The sequence below is a fragment of the Peromyscus leucopus genome, chromosome 14 (genome assembly GCF_004664715.2).
Source record: "Peromyscus leucopus breed LL Stock chromosome 14, UCI_PerLeu_2.1, whole genome shotgun sequence".
NCBI classification, from domain to species: domain Eukaryota; kingdom Metazoa; phylum Chordata; class Mammalia; order Rodentia; family Cricetidae; genus Peromyscus; species Peromyscus leucopus.
Window position 1 is genome coordinate 17,769,336 of NC_051075.1, and position 21,124 is coordinate 17,790,459.

Sequence of the window (21,124 nt, forward strand, 5' to 3'; positions counted from 1 at the left end):
AAATGTCACTGTATCAGGAAATAAAACAGGGCCTGACCAATCAGACTGCAGCAAACTAAAGGACTTCTGTACAGCAAAGAAAACAATAAGAGTGGAAGTACGACCTTCACATTGTGAGAAAACCTTTGCCAGCTGTTTGCCTGCCCAAGTACTGTATGAAGAATATATAAAAAATCAAGAAATTAATAGAAAATGCACAAATAATTCAACCAATACTTATTTAAACTGAACAGGCACATCTCATAAAGTAAGTACAAATGGCCTAGCAATCCATGAACCCAGGTCAATCCTAAAGGAAAACCTAAACTACACTGAGATTCTTTTCACCGTAGCCATAATGTGTATCATCAGGAAAAAGAAACAAACAAATGGTAGGGCAAGGATGATGATGGGTTGAGCCGTGACCCTATTTACTCTTGTTGGAGTGCTGTTCAATACAGTAGCCATAGACATGGTTGTCGATTTTCTGTAAGTATTATGTGATACAGTTATGCTATTCCTGTATAGACTCAGAAGAATCTAAGTCAGTATACAATATAGATTTCTAAATATTCATATTTATTACGACACAAGGGTTCACAAAAAGAAGGTTGGCAATCAGCCTATATTTCCATCAATGAACTGATGGATAATCCAACAATGAATATACACACAATGAAAAATTATTCAGACATAAAGAACAAAGTAAAGTTGTTTTCAAGAAAATGTCTGGAGCCAATTGGGCAAGCAGATTATGTTATGCAAATCAGTATTCTTTCAAAATAATGACAACATATTTTCCTTTCACATGCAGAATATATTTAAATATATATATTTGTGACATGAAAGTAAAAATGGGACTATGGGTTGGAAGGAAGGGATTGAGAAACAAAGAGGATAAGGAAAAAAGAGAACAAAGATAAAGACAAATTCTGCTTCTTTTCTCTCATAGGCAAAATATAGACTTAGCTACATGTGTGTACATGTACATTATATATACTTAATATATATGAGTTTGTGCATGTGCGTATATATGTGTGTGGATCTGTAACATTTATGTGCTCATATATATATTCATATAATTATGCGTATATGTGTGTGTATGTGTATGTGTATGTGTGTGTGTTGTTTATAGTTAAAACAAAAAAGATTAAGGGTCTATTTGGAAACACTGAAAGTTGGAAGTGGAAAAGGGTGATGGTGTAAGTCAGATGTAACTAAAGTGCAATGATATATGTGCATCAAATGTCACAATGTCACAGAAAACTTTATTACATTTTCTGCTAATTAAAACATTAATAAAATATAGAAGTGGGATGGGAAGTGAATAATAAGCAATGGAGAGTCATGGATGGGTATCTAAGTATTTTTGATATGTTCATGCAATTCCAAAATGACACCTATCACTTTGTGTAATCAGTATATAGTCATGTTCACAAATACATCCCATCTCATCCTGCTTAGAACTAATATAATAAAAAGAGAATGAAGAACCTATATCCAGTGTAAGTAGGCTATAAGTCAGTGCATCCAGTATGGAAATCAGATAGAAGTTCACATAAGACATAAGTATACATCCACATGACCCACCTGTACATCTCCTGGATATACATACACTCAAAAGAAATGAAGTAAGTACACAAAGGGATACATGCAAACCATGTTTATTATAAGTCTTTTTATGATAAATAAAATATAAAAATAGCACACATGTCTAACAACTCATGAATGGACATGGAATGTTGTTTAGCCACATATGAACAAAATTGTGACACTTAAAGAAAACAATGGAAGCTAGACAATGGTGGCACATGCCTTTAATCCCAGCACGCGGGAGGCAGAGCCAGGTGGATCTCTATGAGTTCGAGGCCAGCCTGGTCTACAGAGTGAGATCCAGGACAGGCACCAAAACTACATGGAGAAATCTTGCCTCAAACAAACCAACAAAAAATGGAAAGAAAAAGAAAGTTAAAGAAAAATAAAAAGAAAATGATGGGGCCTGGAAGACATATTTATGACAAATTATGAAGTTTGTCCAAGCTTGAAATTGAAGAAAAAAAAACTTCTGTGCCTTGTGTACCAGCTGTACAGATTGGTGTGCTATAGCCTGATGTACATCTTGCTGCTTAAATAAATTATTGACATTGAGCACAGCACTTAAAACTTTTAATAGTGTTGTTAATTAGGCCACATAAGATGTAGTAACCTAGTTATCTAGTCAGTAGCACCCTGTCTAATACAGCAACTGTTTTAAAGGTTACTTGTGTACAACTAGGATTCTTCCTTACCAGATTATTTACTAATAAATAAGTCAAGACTTTAGTATATTATTATAGTAATGTGTTTCCCTGAGTATAAGTTTACTCTACTTTTTAAAATCACTATAGGACTTGTGTATGGCATTTGGAGTCAAAGCAGAAGTCTGCCCTAGTAGGAGAGCTCCCTGAATTTTTACCTCTCTGTGATCTGGCTTGTAGGCTATTACTATATTAAAATAATATTTCACATCACCAGTATGGTGTATAAGACAACTCATTTCAGTGTGTGCTGCCTCTGTCTCTTTGCCCATCTAACCAGTAGAGTACAAATGCGGTGTGGCTCCTAATCCAGTGAGCTTTTGTCTTGGAATAACCATTTTAGCAATGAGATGGCTGTCACTGCTCACTTTTAGTGTTTTAAACATTAATGTTTTCTGTGATTTAACAAATAATATTTAAAGGTGAAGTTAACAGAAAACTTCCAGCTCTGCTCAGCAAAATTTATTTCAAAGTGATTTTAAATTTTATAAGAGGAAAAAATGAATGTTTTTCTAAATTAACTTGAAAAAACTCATATTCCCATTTTCTTTTTTGTCTTTACTATTGTATGTATATTTATTATTATATTTCTATTATTTAAAATAATTTTTAAATTTAAATATATTTTATTATATTCTACCCCTTCTCCAATTTTTCCTGATCCTCGCCTCCTCCCTACCACCCAACTTTAAGTTCTTTCTCAAAAACAAACCAAAAATCCAACACAACAACAAATCCCCCAAAACCTAGAAAACAAAATACAACAACACGAAAAAGAAAAACAAAACAAACAAACTGAAAGCAAATAAAAGTAGGCAAAATCTGTGGCATTGATTGTTTATTGATCAACTACTCCAGAGCATGAGACCTGACGTAGAGTCTCATTCCATTGGAGAAACTGATTGTCCCTCTCCCAGACGTACAAACGGCACTTTAGATGGTAACCTTTAAACTAGAGGCTAAGTTTCCTTTCTTTCTTTCTTTCTTTCTTCCTTCCTTCCTTCCTTTCTTTCTTTCTTTCTTTCTTTCTTTCTTTCTTTCTTTCTTCCTTTCTTTCTTTCTTTCATTCATTCTTCTCTTAAAAATATAAAAAAAAAAATAAAATATGAGAAAATAAAATAACAGAAACAAAAACTATCACGTTAGACAAGACAAACCAACAGAAGGAAAAGAGAAGGCACAAGAATCAGACCTGTTAGGTCACACACTCAGTAGTCATATAAAACCACTAAACTGGAATCCATAACATGAACACAAAAGACCTGGTACAGCCCTGTGCAGGCCCTCTGCAGGCTGCTTTAGTCTATAAATACGCATGAATATTCCTAATGTTGATTTAGAGAACCTTATTTTTTGATGCCCTCCATTTTTCTCTGGCTCTAATAGCTTTTCTGTCTCTCTGACACAGGATTCCATGTTGGAGGGATTTGATAGAGACTTCCCATTTAGGATTGAGTGTTCCAAGGTCTCTCACTCTCTATATAATATGTGCCTGTGGGTTTCTATATTTGTTCCCATCTGCTGCAGGAGGAAGCTTTCTCTAATGATGGTTGAACAAAACAGTTGTCTATAAATATAGCAGAATTTCATTAACAGTCACTTCATCTCTACATTTTTTTTTCACATCAGTATTATTTGGTTTTGCCCCAGGTCCCTGAGCTATCTAATCTCAGGTCCTTAGTCACAAAGTTGTGTTGCATATGGGTTCCATCTCATGGAGAGGGCCTTAAGTCAGATCAATTGTTGGTTGATTACTCTCACACCTTTGTGCCACCTTTGCCCAAGCATAACTTGCAGGTGGGTCACCATTGTAGATCAAAGATTTGTGGCTGGCTTGGTGTTTACATTTATCTTTTGACAGGAGGCAGAGTATCTTCCTCTACTAGGACACTGGAACACTGAGGTGAAGACTCTGTAGGGAACAGCCTGACACTTCCATGTACAATGAGTTGTATAGGTATTGTCTTCAGCAATACAACAATGTCATTTTGTGGGGAGACACCTATTTTTATTGTCTTGTCAACCACCTGGTTTCTTTAGGGATTCCCATGGTGCTCTTTTGGCTAACAACTCAATTAGATGTAACCCAAGCCTAGTATGGACATTTCATTTGGTGAAAGGAGATGGCCAGTTTGGACTGTGTCTCCACCATTATTTGGTGATTTTATTTAGATCACCTTTATATGTATATATTTTAGGAAGTTTCTACTGCATTAGGTTCCCATACTACTCTTCAAATTCCCATTAATTTTAGCTGTCTCTCACCATATTTCTTCCTATAACCCCATCTCCTCTCTTTCCCCCTTGATCTTCTCATTCCAGACCCTCTTCATCTGCCAATAAATATTTATTCTATTTCTTTTTCCTAATGAGATCTCTGTTCCCTCCAGGCCCTTACTCAAATCCCACCTTTTGTGATTCTATGGACTGTAGCTGTATTGTCACTGATTGACCAGTTAATATTCACATATAAGAATATACACACCTTATTTGTCTTTCTGGGTTTGGGATAACTCACCAAGGATGATTTATGCTACCTATTATTCATCCTACCACAAAGATACTCGCTCAACCATTACTGCTCTTTTCATAATAGCCATAAATTGGAAACAATTTAAGTGTCCTTCAATAAAAGAATGAAGAAAATATGGCATAATGGAGTTTACACAATGGAGTATTACTCAGCCATTAAAGAAAATGACATCCCATGTTTGTCTTTCTGAGTCTGGGTTACCTCACTCAGAATGATATTTTCTAGTTCCATCCATTTGCCTGCAAATTTTGTAATGTCATTGTTTTTTACAGTTGAGTAATATTCCATTGTGTATATGTACCACATTTTCTTTATCCATTCTTCAGTTAAGGGGCATCTAGGTTGTTTCCAAGTTCTGCCTATTAGGAATAATGCTGCTATGAACATAGTTGAGCATGTGTCCTTGTGGTATGATTGAGCATCCCTTGGGTTTATGCCCAACAGTGGTATCATTGGGTCTTAAGGTAGATTGACTCCCAATTTACTGAGAAGTCACTGTACTGATTTCCAAAGTGGCTGTACAAGTTTTTACTCCCACCAACAGTTAAGGAGTGTTCCCCTTGCTCCTCTCCAACAAAAGCTGTCAGCAGTGTTTTTGATCTTAGCCATTATGACAGGTTTAAGATGATATCTCAGAGTCATTTTGATTTGCATTTACCCAATAACTAAGGATGTTGAGCAAGTCCTTAAATGCTTTTCGGCACTAGATGTAAAGCAAAAGATAATCAGACTACAACCCACAGCTCCAGAGAAGCTAAAAAATAAGGAGGACCCTAAGAGGGATGCATGGATTGCCTTGGAAAAGAGAAGCAGATGAGATCCCATGAGTAAACTGGGGATGACAAGGGGGCAATAGAGAGGAAGGGATGGGAGATGAGAACATGAGGCAATGAAATAGTCAGGTTGGGGGAGGGACAGAGTGGGAGAGCAGTGAAAGACATATATTGATAGAGGGAGATGTTATGGGGTTAGGGAGAAACCTAGTGCTAAGGAAAGTCTCAGGAATCCACAAAGGTGGCCCTAGATTAGACTACTAACAATAGTGGAGAGGGTGCCTGAACTGGCTGACTCCAGTAATCAGATTGGTGAATATCCTGTCATTATAGAGCCTTCATCCAATAATGGATGGAAGCAGATGTAGAGATCCACAGCCAAGCACCTGTCTGAGCTCTGGTAGCCCTGTCAAAGAGAGGGAAGAGGTATTATGTGAGCAAGAGGCATCAAGATAATAATGAGGAAATCTACAGAGACAACTGAAACAAGCTCGTAAGAACTCACAAACTTTAGACCAACAGCTATGAAACCTGCATATGACCAGACTTGGCCCTCTGCATACAGAAGACAGTTGTTTAGCTTGGTCTATTTGAGGGACCATTGGTAGTGGGATCAGAATCTATCCCTGGTGCTTGAGTTGGCTTTCCGGAGCCCATTCACTGTGATTGGATGCGTTGCTCAACCTTGATGCAGTGGGGAGGGCTTGGTCCTGCCTCAACTGAATGTGCCAGGATTTGCTGAATTCCCATGGGAGGCCCTACCCTTTTGGAGGAGGGGATGGGAGATGGGCCTTGTAGGGGGAAGGCTGGGGGGCAGTGGGAGGAAGAATGAGAAGGGGATGTGTTGTTGGTATGTAAAGTGAATAAAAAAATTTTTTTAAATAAATTTAAAAAAATAGAAAAAAGAAAATGACATCATGAAATTTGTGGATAAATGGATGAACTAGAAAAAAATCATACATTTTTTCTTTAATGTTATCTTTATAATTTTCAAATCAACAGACTTTAATTTAACAATATTTTTACACAGTAATGTATAAGGGACTAAAAGATTGGCCATATGTAGATGAATTTCTAAATGGTCTTATTAAATAAAAAACATGGAGCCACATATAGGGGTGAAAGCCTTAGCAGATCAGGGAAATAGCGAAAGCCACCAGCCAATCTTACCTCACCAACTCTGAAGCTTCCAAATGCAGCAACTATCTTATAATGTCTTTCAAACTTATATACTTAACACCTCTTAGTGAGTTTCTTTTTTGAATTTCTTGTCAAGGAAAACTGTAACTACAACTATCTAATCTTCAACTCCCTCAGAGACCCAAGAAGGAAATAATATTACCTATTAAAACAGGAAGTGCAAACAAGCAACTTCCAAAAAATGTGAGTTATGACAGAAACAGCCAGCTGCCTGGACAGTCACCTGAGGTTTCTCTGCAACATTGGGACATCGTCTTCAGCCTACAGGCTTAGTGTATCTGACAGACTCATTTGTGAAAACAAATGTACACAAGGCCTACAGCTTGACCCCACATTCGGTGCAAAGATTCCATTTACCAGATAAACTTGAATTCTGCCAGTGCCTGTCATGATTTAGGATTTTAAATTCTGGAAATTGCTGGTATTTTTGGAATTCAGCTTCCCATTTTTCTCTGCTTGTGGATGGCTTCATCTCCTTTATTAAATGCCAGTCTACCATTGAGAGGTCAGACTCTGTCAGCCTAGTTACTCTTTCAAGAATAACTGTTTCAATTGCTGTTCCACTGCACACCAGAAGCCATCAGTCCACTGCCTGCTTAGCTGCCTTCAAGGAAAGGGCATTGTACCTTTTCCAGATTGCAAAGCCACTTCAGCGATGGTGTCATATTGTCCTGGCCTCAGACCCCTGTTGCCAAAGCTGCAACCACACTTGTCTTGGCAAGGATTGGCAGTCCCCCTTTGTTGTTGTTTTGTGTATTGTGTCCTGCTTGTCCATTTTGACAGCATACTGTCAGCCGTCGCTGTGAGGGCACTTTTTTTACCCAGTGGCTAACTTTTGCCACAGCCATACCCTCTCTCTTGCCCACACACAATTCTGCTACCATCCTTTATTAGTGCAATATGCTTGCCATGGTAAGGAACCTTACCAGACAGTGCCATATCTCTATAATCCTTAGCTGGCACTAGGATGTACTTTATGTGTTTCATGTTCTCCAGAGCTCTGGCATAGAAAGTCTCTAAATCCCAGTACTCAAGTGCAGCACCAAACCAAGTTCCTTTGGATGCACTTCTCTTACTTCTCTCAATTTGTCTCTGTGGAACTGTAACCAGCAAAGCTGACTGTTCTAGTGTCAGAGATTCGGCCTTTGTATAAAATGTCATAGAGTTGAAGTCAAACAGCACATAGTCCCTCAGGATAGCCCATTTCACTGGAAGGCATCATTTCATATAAAGACAGTTTATTTTTTCTACTCACAGAAAAAAAGTTCTTGTCTAATCATGCACCATGAACTCTTACTCTTCATCCATTAAGAAACATATTGGTGGCTTACAAGTTCTAGAGTTTACCATTAAATTTGCTACAAGTGTTTGTGTGTAGGTTTTTGTGTGGCTATTAATTAATTTCTGATCACTGGTTTGGATTTGTCTTTATAAAAATATTCAACTCAGACAAGTGCTGATTGCTATCATAATATTTATTAAATAAACATGGTCAGCTCCCCCAACAGAGTATAATTCAAAAAACTAAGTAAATAATTCATATTGCTCCATAATTTGTGTGATGGCTTAGTTGATGACTTTAGGTCTTATGATATAATTTCATTTCTCTCTCCAGCTATTATCATGACAGAATAAAAACTGGATTTCTTTTTGGGGGTAGGGGCAAGATGTGATGAGATGTTTTGGATAGAGTCTAATTTGAAATGAACCATCGCTCAAAGCCCCTTTAATACCATCCTTCTTTCTGTTGGTAAATCATTACTGAAACAAGGTATAAATGCATGATCGAGTGTGCTTTCAAGTATCTTATTTCATAGATAAGGATCTATTCATTGAAGCCACTCATTCTGGATTCATACATTTTATAAAGTAGCATATCAGGAAAATTAAGTCAGCCTCAGACAACTGTTGAAGTAGTAGACTATTCAAATGTTAGAATTATTCCTGATAAAGAGCTTAAAATATGAGATCATCTTCATTTTTCATATTAAGATAATTATATACTGCATTTGTGGCTTTGGTAAACATAGCTGTAATTACCCCTGGCATTGTGTTGCTTACTGTCTCTCCCCCCCCACTTATTAAAGCTATTTATTTACAACAAATGCTTGGTATGCAAACATTAGTCTGCTGTTAACAAAAGTGAAGCCCAAATTTGTAATTAGCTCCAGCTGTACATGCTGCTTCCTTTATTCTAAAGTCTTCTATCATCATGAAGCTGTTTAGTTCATTTTATTCTTTGTGAGAACCAATCTCAGATATCCAATAAAGGCCTCATTCTCCATATGCTGAATTTAAGCCAACTATTACATGTCCTAATTGGAATGAAAAGTGCAGTAGTAGGAATAGCTGTGTTAAAGGGTGTGGAGGGAGGGAGAGCCACTGGGAGAGTTGGCATGCTTTGGATTGGATATGTGTAAAATACATCTGTTAATAATTTAATCACAAATTGAAAGTGTTTTGCCTGAATTATATATCATTAAATGCTAGTAAATAGAAATCAAGGACATCTCTTACATCATAAAATTAAAACACAGCACAGCCTCATGATTTTCAGTGTCTGGTAACTTTTGTTTTCTAACCCAATGTCGAGTAAAATGTAAAATGGCTTGTGCCCTGTGACTTTGGATAGTTTGTTTACCTCCTATATCTTGTGTTTAGCATTTGTACAAAGGAGCTAATGTTGGCAGTTCTTTCCATGAATTCTAGTGAGGGTGACATGAGTTGAAGAACCATCCGCTCTAAGTGCTCTGTGAGGGAGAGCCATTATTATCAAGTCAGAACACGTTAGTAGGTGGAAATCTATCCTACCCATTGATATTCTGGTTATAGGATAAAGAAGTGATGAAGTATGCTTGAAAACCATCAAAAAGATGAGAAAAATGAGAAATATTGGGCAACAGATAAAGACACTTGATACTTTGTCAGATTATCTTTTTTTATATGGATAAATCATTTAGAAAGAAAAATGTTCTGTTACTGTTCTTTATAATTTTAATAGAGTACTAGACTTAAAAAATGTAACTGGGGGCCTGGATACATGTCTCAGTGATTTAGGGTACTTACTATTCTTCCAAAGGACCAAATAGTTCAATTCCCAGAACTCACAACATACAGTTCAAAAGCACCTGTAACTCCAGCTCTGGGAAAATGAATATACTCTTCTGGCCTCTGTGAACACTGCTTTTCCAAAATATAAAAATAAATAAATAAATAAATAATAACATAAATCTTTTAAGTATACACTTTTTAATTCCAAAAAAGTGTTTTTTTGTCTTATGGATAAAAATTATGTAACTTGAAATACTGTAAAAAAAAAACCATATATTTGGTGAGAACACTCTTTTCCAATATACAAAAATAAATAAATAATAAAATAAATCTTTTAAATATACACTTTTTAATTCCAAAAAAGTATTTTTTTGTCTTATGGATAAGAATTATGTAACTTGAAATACTGTAAAAAACATATATTTGGTGAGAACACTCTTTTCCAATATACAAAATTAATAAATAATAAAATAAATCTTTTAAATATACACTTTTTAATTCCAAAAAAGTTTTTTTGTTTTATTGATAAGAATTATGTAACTTGAAATACTGTAAAATAACATATATTTGTTGAGAACAAAACAATCAAAAATTGTAATGTTTGGTTTTTTGCTTGTTTTTTTGTGACAGAATTTCTATGTATAACAGGTCTAGCTGTACTGGAACTTACTCTGTAGAACAGGCTGGCCTTGGAATCATGGATATCTGCCTGCCTCTCTCTGCCTCCTAAGAGCTGGGACTAAAGACATGAGCCATGTGTAGCAGAGAATAAAAAGATAGACACACAGCCACCCTGTTAGTCAGTCCTCTTCAATAGTACTACACACACACACACACACACACACACACACACACACACACACACACCACACCACACAGTATATATATACTGCCTTAGGGTTTCTATTGCTGTGAAGAGACCCCATGACCGCAGCAATTCTTATAAGAAAAATATTTAGTTGAGATGGCTAGCTTACTGTTCAGAAGTTCAGTGGTTCAGCCAATTATCATGGTGGGGAGCATGGTGGCACACAGGCAGATATGGTGATGGAGAAGTAGCCTTGTGTCCTATGTCTAGCAGGCAACAGGAAGTCAAATGAAGCACAGGGCAGTATCCTGAGCATAAGAAATTACAAAGCATGCCCCAACAGTGACACACTTCTTTTAAGATGCCATACCTCCTCCAACAAAGCCAAACCTCCTAATAGTACCACTTTCTATGAGCTTAGTGGGGTCAATTACATTCAAACTACTACATTCCACACTCTGGCCCTCATAAGCTTCTAACAATATCATAATGCAAAATGCATTTAGTCCAACTTCAAAAGTCCCCATAGTCTACCACAGTCTCAACAATGTTTTAAAGTTCAAAGTAGCTTCTGAGATTCACACAATCTTGGAACTGTAATTACCTATAAAATCAAAGCAAAAAAGATCACATATTTTCAACATATAATGGCACAGAATTTTCATTACCACTCCAAATGTAGGGAAGAGCGCATAGTAAAGAAATACTGGACCAAAGCAAAACTAAAAACCAGCTGGGTAACTTCTGAAGTCTGCATCTCCATATCTGATGTCAAAAAGTTCTTCAGATCTCCAATTCTGCTCAGCTTTGTTGACTGCAAGACAGCTCATTCTTTTGGGCTGGTTCCACTCACTATTAGCAGCTCTCATGCAGATATCCTATGGCTCTGGCAGCTCTAACATCTTGGGGTCTCCAAGGCAATAGAGGCTTCAACTTCACAGCTTCATGAAATGGTCTCTCTTGCCTTCAAGAGAGGGCACTCCTGACACATGCCTGGCCTCAGCAGCTTTCCTTAGGCATAGAGGCAAATTCCATAAACTGTTTCTTCTGTCCTTAACTCTAAAGCCACAACTACATGGCCAAAGCTTCCAAGTTCTATTGCTTGCCAGGGCTGAAACATGGTCCCCATTACTCAATTACATCTTCACCAACTTTTTTTTATCATTATCTTTACTGCCTAGGCTTGGCTGTCTTTGAACTTGCTCTGTATTGTTTTCTGTGTTTCTATTTTATTGATGGAAGCCCCCAGTTTTATTATTCCCTGCATCTACTCCTCTTGGTTTCGTTTGCTTCATTTTGTTCTAGAGCTCTCAAGTGTGTTGTTAAGTTGCTAATATGGGATGTCTCCAAATTTTTTATGTAGGTGCTAAGTGCTTTCTATTGTTGGTATCCAGCTTTAATTCATAGTGTTTTGATAGAATGCAGGAACTCATTTCAATTTTCTTGTATCTACTGAGATTTGCTTTGTGTCCAATTATGTATTCAATTTTGCGAAGTTTCATGAAGAGCAAAAGAAGAAGGTATATTCTTTTGTGTATGAGTAAAATGTTCTGTAAATATTGGTTAGGTCCATTTAATTTATAACATCTGTTAGTTCCAGCATTTCTCTGCTTAATTTTTGTCTGGATGATCTGCCCCTTGGTAAGAGTGAGATATTATAGTCTCCCACTATCAGTGTGAGGATCGATATATGATTTACCCTTGCAGAAGTATTTCTCTTGCAAACTTAAATATCCTTGTGTTAGGAACATACATGTTAACGATTGCAATGTCATCTTGGTGGATATTTCCTTTCTTGATTATTTAGTGTCCTTCTCTATCTCTTTTGGTTAGTTTTGTTGTGAACTCTATTTTCTTAGATATTAAAATTGCTACACCAGCTTGCTTTTTAGGTCTACTTGCTCAGAACATCTTTTTCCAACTTTTTGCCCTAAGGTAATGTCTACCCTTGATATTCAGGTATGTTTCTTAGATGCAGCAGAAGGATGGATTCTGTTTTTGCAATCATTCTATAACTCTGTGTCTTTTTATTGGAGAATTTAAACCATTGATAATAAGAGCTATAAATGAGCAATGATTGTTGATTCTGGTCTTTTGTTGCTGTTGGTAGTAGTGTTTGTGTGTCAGTGTGTGTGTGTGTGTGTGTGTGTGTGTGTGTGTGTGTGTGTGTGTGTGTGTGTATTTCCCTTCTTTTGATTTTACTGATGTGAGATTATCTATTTCCTGTGTTTTCTTTGATGTCATTAATCTCCTTAGGTTGGAGTTTTCCTTCTAGCACCTTCATAAAGCTGGATTTGTAGATATAGTTTAAATTTTACTTTATCATGAAATAACTTATTTTCTCCCTCTATGATGATTGAAAGTTTTGCTGGGTTTAGTATTCTGTATTGGAATCCATGGTCCTGTGCAGTCTGCAACACATTTGTTTGGGCACTTCTAGCTTTCAGAGTCTCCATTGAGAAGGCAAGTGTAATTCTAATTAGGTCTGCTTTTATACAATACTTGGCCATTTTCCCTTTCAGCTTTTAATGTTCTTTCTTTGTTCTATAGGTTTATTATTTTCTGGTTCATTGTATTTGGTGTTCTGTGTATTTTTTAAATATTTTTAAAGGTCTCTCCTTCTTAAGGTTAGGCAAATTTTCTTCTGACTTTGTTGAAAATATTTTTTTTTGTTCCTTTGATCTGGGTTTCTTCTCCTTCCTCTATACCTATTATTCTTATTCATTTTTCTATACATTGATCTGCTTCAAAACCTCAGAAAACTCAAAAATAGCTGATATTATTAATTTCACAAGTACTAATCCATATAAGCTCAGAAAATTCTGAGCATAAGTAAAATTGAGCTACTCTATATGGGAACTGCTGTTTCTGAGATAAATCCATTTGGCATTTGATAGATGAATTCAATGCAATACTCAACATTCAGAAGAATGACAGAATGACAAATATATATTTAAGAAAATCACCCCAAAAGATTAACCTAAAAAGATCAGTAGCTAGAATCTCAACTTCATGATGGCATTTGTTGTAGATTAAAAGACATATTACAGAAATGAACTTCACACTAAATTAATATTCTTGATTTTTGGTTTTATGAGACAGGGTTTCTCTATGTAGCCTTGGCTGTCCTGAAACTTGCTCTATAGACCAAGTTCCACTACCTTCACAAATTGTGCCACTTGCTGGACCCAAGTGTTCAAGCACAGGAACTTAACAGAGATTAGCTTGCCTCTGTCTCCTGAGTACTGGGATTAAAAGTGTATGCCACCACCATAGCACAAATATTTCTGAAGCAAATGTATATATAAATATAAAAAAATTACATAGTTTACAGGCCAAAACCTATAGTATATCATGTCAAGACAAATAATTTGAGGAAATTATGCCATTATTTTCTTTGTCTCCAAATTACAAATTTACCCAGACAGCAAAAAAAAAAAAAAAAAAAAAAAAAATGAAATCTACAGTTTCAATCACATTAGTAAATATTAAAATTAAATAGTATATGTATTTTCAAAAACATTTATAAAAGAATTTTAAGAATTAAGTAATTAGAATATGTGATGTGCATTGATTAGCCTCTAGCTAGTACTATTTTGAGATGGTGGTGCATGTTTATAGGGAGGGTTGTAGTGAGTAGAACAAAAGATGGACAATAATTAGAAAGGAGTGTAGCTTTGAATCCTTCTTACAACAAATAATTTCCAATTGTACAAAAAACACACATAATAGTAAATCTTATGTGGTTATGAAATGTATTTCAGAGATTTGTAGCTTCATTGTACAATATCCTTCCTAAGTTCCTGTGCTTGAATACTTGGGTCCAGCTAGTGGCACAATTTGTGAAGGTAGTGGAACATTTAAAAGGTGGAGCCTGGGGACTGGAGAGATGGTTCAGCAGTTAAAATGTGTTTTGATCTTACAAGTACCTAGGTTCAGTTCCCAGCACACAGGTCTTCTCACCGTCATCTGTAACTCAGGACCCAATAGCACGCTGTGTGAGCACACATTCATGCAACCAGGCTCACATGCATAAATAAATAAATAGATAGATAGATAGATAGATAGATAGATAGATAGATAAGTAAATAAATAAATAAGTAAATAAATAAGTAAATAAATAAATAAATAAAGTTAAATATTAAAACTAATAAAAGAAATGAAGCATCACCAGAATAGGCCACTGAGGCCAGGTCTTGAGAGCTTCTAATTGGCCGTACTTTCTGTTCAGGGCACCATACTTTTTCTGTCTGATCCCGTGTCTTCCCTACCACAATGGAATGATCTTCTTCGACGCACGTAGGACCAAACTATCCTCTCCTAGCTTGCTTCTCATTTATTTGGCAAAACAACAATGAAAGTAACTAATGCACAGGCTATTAATAATGTGTTCAACCCAAACTTAAACCAGCCATCATAAAGGCAAAGGTAGATTGAGTCAGTTATTCAAATATAAGAATTTTTTAAGTGTCAAAATCTGAGAGTTTCATTGCCTTCTGGGGTCTTCTTTGATATTCTGAATTCAGATAGCAGTTGGCCATTGAAATTGAAGTCTCTGTGGTGACAGTGAATCCATTAGCTTGCTGACAATGTTAAGAAGTGACAAACATGGTTCCTTAAGGTGAAATTACTTTCAACCTTACTCTATGCTTTTGCAAACAACACTTTGACACCCACATCTGAAAGAAAGGTCATTGCTTTCCATTGGAAATGATTAGCCTTTGAATCAAAGAAAAGGAACAGTTGCATTTATAATGCGTTTAACCCTATAAAATCCTAGACTTTACTTTCCTCAAAATAAGTGTGGACTGTCCACTTACAGGGGCATTTTCAGACAACTTGCAAGATTCCAGGGCTTCTACATCTTGACAGTTATCTGACAGTTTCTAACTTATTTCTCTGAGTGCACCTCTTTAAAAATCACACTTTGCTTCTATCTTGAACCACATATGAGCTCACTCTTTATTGTAGGGCTTGGACCAACCTCCTACTTTGGTAATACCCTGGCCAATTGGGCAACATTCTTCCTAGCTACATTCTTCGCTCTCTCTGTGCCCTTGACACCCTCAAACTTGTTTTGCGCCCTTGTCCCTGCCACTTAAGGAAGCCATTACTTTCTCTGATGTAAAAGTTATATAAGGGCTTGAAGGATGAATACTGATCTTTCTTTATTGCTATCCATAATTTTATTCATATTCTGGAATACTGGGTTTAAATTTTCTTCGGCATTTATCTTAACAAATTAGTTTTCCTTTGTATGAGATTACTCATTTTTAACCCTACCGTTTGTCAGCAGTTTTGCTTTTACATTCACTAATTATTAGGAAATATTTTAAATAGTAGCATTCACGTTTTGTGTGTGTGTGTGTGTGTGTGTGTGTGTGTGTGTGTTTGCATGTATGTGTTGTCATAAATAATTGTTTCTGTGTTGCCACCACAGAGCTATTATCTTTGTATAAAACAGCCACAAGTAATTAAATAATAATGAAATATCATTAAAATGTCTTGTGGAGTAGAAAGATATAAACTTGAAGCATTCTTTTCGACTCTCACATAGGACTTAGAAAAAATATTCTTTCTCTGACTAATAAAAGGGAGAATGCTGATTTCTGTGATAGTAACTTAAGGAAACTGTAGAGATGACTCAGTCAGTTAAGTGTTTGCTACTCAAGCTTGAGGACCTGAGTTGGGAATCCTAGCATCAATGGGAAAAAAAAAAAAAAATATATAGGCATACATCTGCAATCTCAGTGCTGAGGGCACACCGGAAAGAGCAGGATCCCTGGAACTCATGGTCCAGACATTCTAAACAAATTGGTGAGCTACAGGTTCAATAAGAGATGCTGTCTCAAAAAAAATAAGGTGGAGAGTGATTGATAAAGATGTTCAACATCAACCTCTGTTCTCCACATGCAAACACACATGTGCACACATGAAAGCACACACATATGAGAGAGAGAGAGAGAGAGAGAGAGAGAGAGAGAGAGAGAGAGAGAGAGACTGAGATGTTGCTGAATAATAGTAGAGCTATTTTCATTCTGAAAAGTCTCTCACACAGCCTGCCCATGTATTTTGCTCACCAGGAAGAACCGAGACATTATGTATCTAACAAGGATGCATTTAAGCAAAAATGCAGAAGAACTGAATTAGAGCCAGTTGCAACTACAAAAGGATCAAGGTAAGAACCTTAAACATGAGTCAGAAGCATGAATCACAAGCCAGAGAGAGAGAACATATGTAGAGGAAGTTGTGGCACATCTTGAGGGATATAAACAAGTCACAGTGAGTATAAAATAGAATAATATCAGCTGTTTTCCACTGTTAATCTAAGGATTAACAAGTGAAGTCACTCAAAGTTGCTTGTAAAACCTATTATATAATATGCAGTTTCTACAATACTGCCTGAAATGTTAAGCCATATATATATATATATATATATATATATATATATATATATGACACAACAGATGTTTGGTAGTTCACATCTTTACACAAAAGTACTCATAGTACCTTTACTTTTCTCCTTGACTCTTAAACCTATAATTCAACTCACCCTTCAGTTTCTGCATCACTGGTCATTCTCTGTTTATCTAAGACCAAATTCAGGTTGAAAGGAAATGCTGTCTGTATGATTCTAAAATCAGGGCCACCATTGTTTTAATTTGGTGTCTGTATTGTTTATTCATGTGATTTTGTAATGCCTCATAGTTCCCATCTCAAGGCTTACCAGTCTTTACCGTGTTCTCCTCTAAATATTAACATATAACCTAACTCTAACGCACTTTGAAGGAAAATGTAAGGTAGTGGGTGAGAAAATCTCAGGCAGTGGATGAGAAGGTCTCAGTGTTGTAGTCCTCAACTCCTAAATATAATTGGAACTACTCTGATTTATTTATCTTTATAATTTTCAAGTTATAAAGACAATGAATTCCTCCTGTCCTGTGAATTCATTTTTTTAATCTTCTCTCTAATCAATTCTTAACATATTATTCTCTCCATAAGTAAATCTCAAATTTACCTCTGTAATATACTTACCTGAAAACCTTTCAAAACATTTTTTTCTGCATTTTCTTTTGTAGTCCTTCATATGGTATTGGTAAGGCTTGGGCATTTTGGGGTCTAAATTTGTTCAGGTGGGTTGATGTTTGGCCCAGAACATCAGCCACTGAACTTCCACACGACTTGCCAAAAACAAAAACATTCAAAAATATCTTCATATGTTTAATTTAAAGAACATTCAATGTTCTAACTTGCTGTGGGATGGTCTGTATGTCAAATTGCTCTGATTGGTCAATAAATAAAACACTGGTTGGCCAGTGGCCAGGCAGGAAGTAGGTGGGACAAGGAGAGAGGAGAATTCTGGGAAGCAGAAGGCTGAGGCGGAGAGACACTGCAGCCGCCACCATGACCAGCAGCATGTGAAGATGCCGGTAAGCCACCAGCCACGTGGCAAGGTATAGATTTATGGAAATGGATTAATTTAAGCTATAAGCACAGTTAGCAAGAAGCCTGCCACGGCCATACAGTTTGTAAGCAATATAAGTCTCTGTGTTTACTTGGTTGGGTCTGAGCGACTGTGGGACTGGCGGGTGACAAAGATTTGTCCTGACTGTGGGCAAGGCAGGAAAACTCTAGCTACACTAACTTGTGAGTATTTAAGTATCAAATTAAATATTGATGGTAAATAGTTTGTAGCAAAATAAATGAAATAGCAAGTCACATGTTTACATATTGGAAAGAGAGGGGAAATTAAAAGACAGAGAGTTAGAGGCAGAGGATGAACCAAAGAGATTAATTAAAGAGCCTTTTATAGTAGAAGATTGGCTAACAACTGGTAGAAGGAATGAAAAATTAGAAAATCTTCATTTGAACCAGGTGTGGTGGCTCACCTTCATAATCTCAGCACTTACTCAAGGGATTACCAGGAGATACAAGCCATGTTAGGCTACACAGTGAGGTTCAGGCAATCCTAAGCTATAGAATGACACCTTTTGACAAGAAAATGGCAATACAGAAATTTAAAAGAAAAGAGAAGCATAATTTAGCATCATGAAAATAACGATAATTAGTTTGCTTATTCAAGAAATAAACTTCAGTACATGCTAAAAATGAAAAGAAATCAGGACAATCACAGAATTTTACATAGAACTTCAAAGTTCCTGCTTACCAAAAAGCCAAGTTAAGCCAGGCGGTGGTGGCGCACACCTTTAATCCCAGCACTCGGGAGGCAGAGCCAGGCGGATCTCTGTGAGTTCGAGGCCAGCCTGGGCTACCAAGTGAGCTCCAGGAAAGGCGCAAAGCTACACAGAGAAACCCTGTCTCGAAAAAAACAAACAAACAAACAAACAAAAAAAAAGCCAAGTTAAAACAAAACAGAAGCAGGTAGAGTGTTTTTTTCATAGTATAGAATCAAATTACCCAAAGTAAAACCCCAAGTAAATGAACAAGTCAATATCATACATTACACCGTAGAAGGAAACCCTGGCATTGGTTCTGCTAGTCTAGTCCAGAATGTTCCTTGTGTCTCTTGAGCAAGAAAACCGTGACCGTGCTATCAGATGAGCATCTTATAAAATCACAATTTTGAACTTTCAGAACAATGGGGTAAATTCACGAAATGACTGATGAACTCCTTCATATTGAAGACATCTGGCATGACAGGGCATGGAGCAGATTGCATTTAAATATAGAAAAATACACAACAAGGGGTCAGGAGGTGAGCAAGGAAGATCCTGTGAAGAAATGTCAAATATTAGTTGATGCCAAAACATAGCCTGAGAGAGACTAGAGTAAGGGAAGTATGTAGTAGAATTTACTTTAAAGATGGAAGGCAGAATGCCATTTTCAGGAAGGCCTATTTGAAGGGAGCAATGCTCATGGAAGTTTGGCTGCAGATACTCTGGCAATGAAAAAATAGTAGCTCAAATGCAGTAAGTGTTGAGTTAGTTTTGAAATGTCCAAATTAGTGAGGGGAAGGTAGTATGAAAATGCACTCACATGAATTTGGACCACATGCCAATTGCATTTGTAATATTGGCATTGGTGCACCAAAATACCTAAGAAAAGCAGCATAGGAGAAGAATTACATATTTGGGCTCAGAGACTGCAAGAATCTCTATTAATCATGGTAAGGGAGGCAAACATGGCCAGCAGAGACCATGGTGATAGAAATGTGTGGCACATACAATCTACTTCGTGACTTATAAAGAGGCTCAGGTATAAGGGCTAGCTATAAACATTTATATTTATTAGGGATTCTAGGGGAATAGAAGCTGTAGAATGAATATACATTAAAAGGGGATTTATTAGATTGGTTAATATGATACAGTCTGCATAGTTCAACAGCAGCTGTCTTCATAATGAGGAGGCTGAGAACCTACATTCAAGAAAATGTTAACAAAACACGGGATGACGTGACATGGAGCATGTGAGCTAATATAACAGAGGAAGGAACTGATAGCTTAGGACCCTAGTAAATATTTCAAAAAGTGAATGAATAAATGAGGTAGTCATCATCAATTACTACCCTCTTTCAATTCAGTCTGCGTCTTTCTTGTAAGCACAGTTGTCTTAAAAAAAAAAAAAAAGACATGAAATTTGGGAAGTATTCATGGGGGAAAAAACCTTCAGTGGAAGAGGGAATGAGAGAGACTAATGGTATTTAAATGATTAAACCATACTTCATACCTGTATGAAACTGTCAGGAAAGAAATAAATGGAAAATGTTATGTATCATAGTATAGGATTTTGATAAAGAAAGAGGCAGATGAAAAGGAAAGAGGCAGAGAGACAGAGAGAGGGATGTCCCTGAGCTAGCCAGTTCTTTGGGTTCTTCTAGCTTGCCGACATTCAATGAAAAGCAGAAAAATATATGCAGTGTTTTGACAAATAGAAATATTAGAGTTCAACTAGTAATCTTTACCTGTAAAGGGACGGAGGGAGAGATGAAGCAGGGAGGAGAACTGTGCAGAAAGGTAGTGAGTCTTTTTGGAATGAAGTATTCCAACAAGAATATAGGTGCTAGAAAAAGATTCAAGTCTCTTCTGATTCTAGCAAAAGACAAGTTTATACATTTAAGGAAGGTGAATATTTGGAAAGCTCTTTACTCATCCAAATGTACCAGCCTGGAAAATAAAATGCTATTTACAAATTTTTGCTGGTTTGTTATATAAAATGTGTTGTGCATGTGATATCTAAATTTAAAGTAACATGATTTAAACTGCAGTATGAGATGAAGAGTCCTCTGAGGTCACTAAAGCTTTGATTTTCCAGTTAGCTTATTTTATAGCTAGTGCTCTGGAAGCCATCAAGTCCATAACGAGACAGATCAATCAGATTGTTTTTATTGGTCTACTGCGAAACATACACTACACACAGCAGCATTCATTGAATCAGATGCTTGGGGACAGCAGCTTTAACCTTGAGACTTGAGCATAGAAAATAACAGCTCCCAAATTAAATCTCCATGAATTATATATATTCT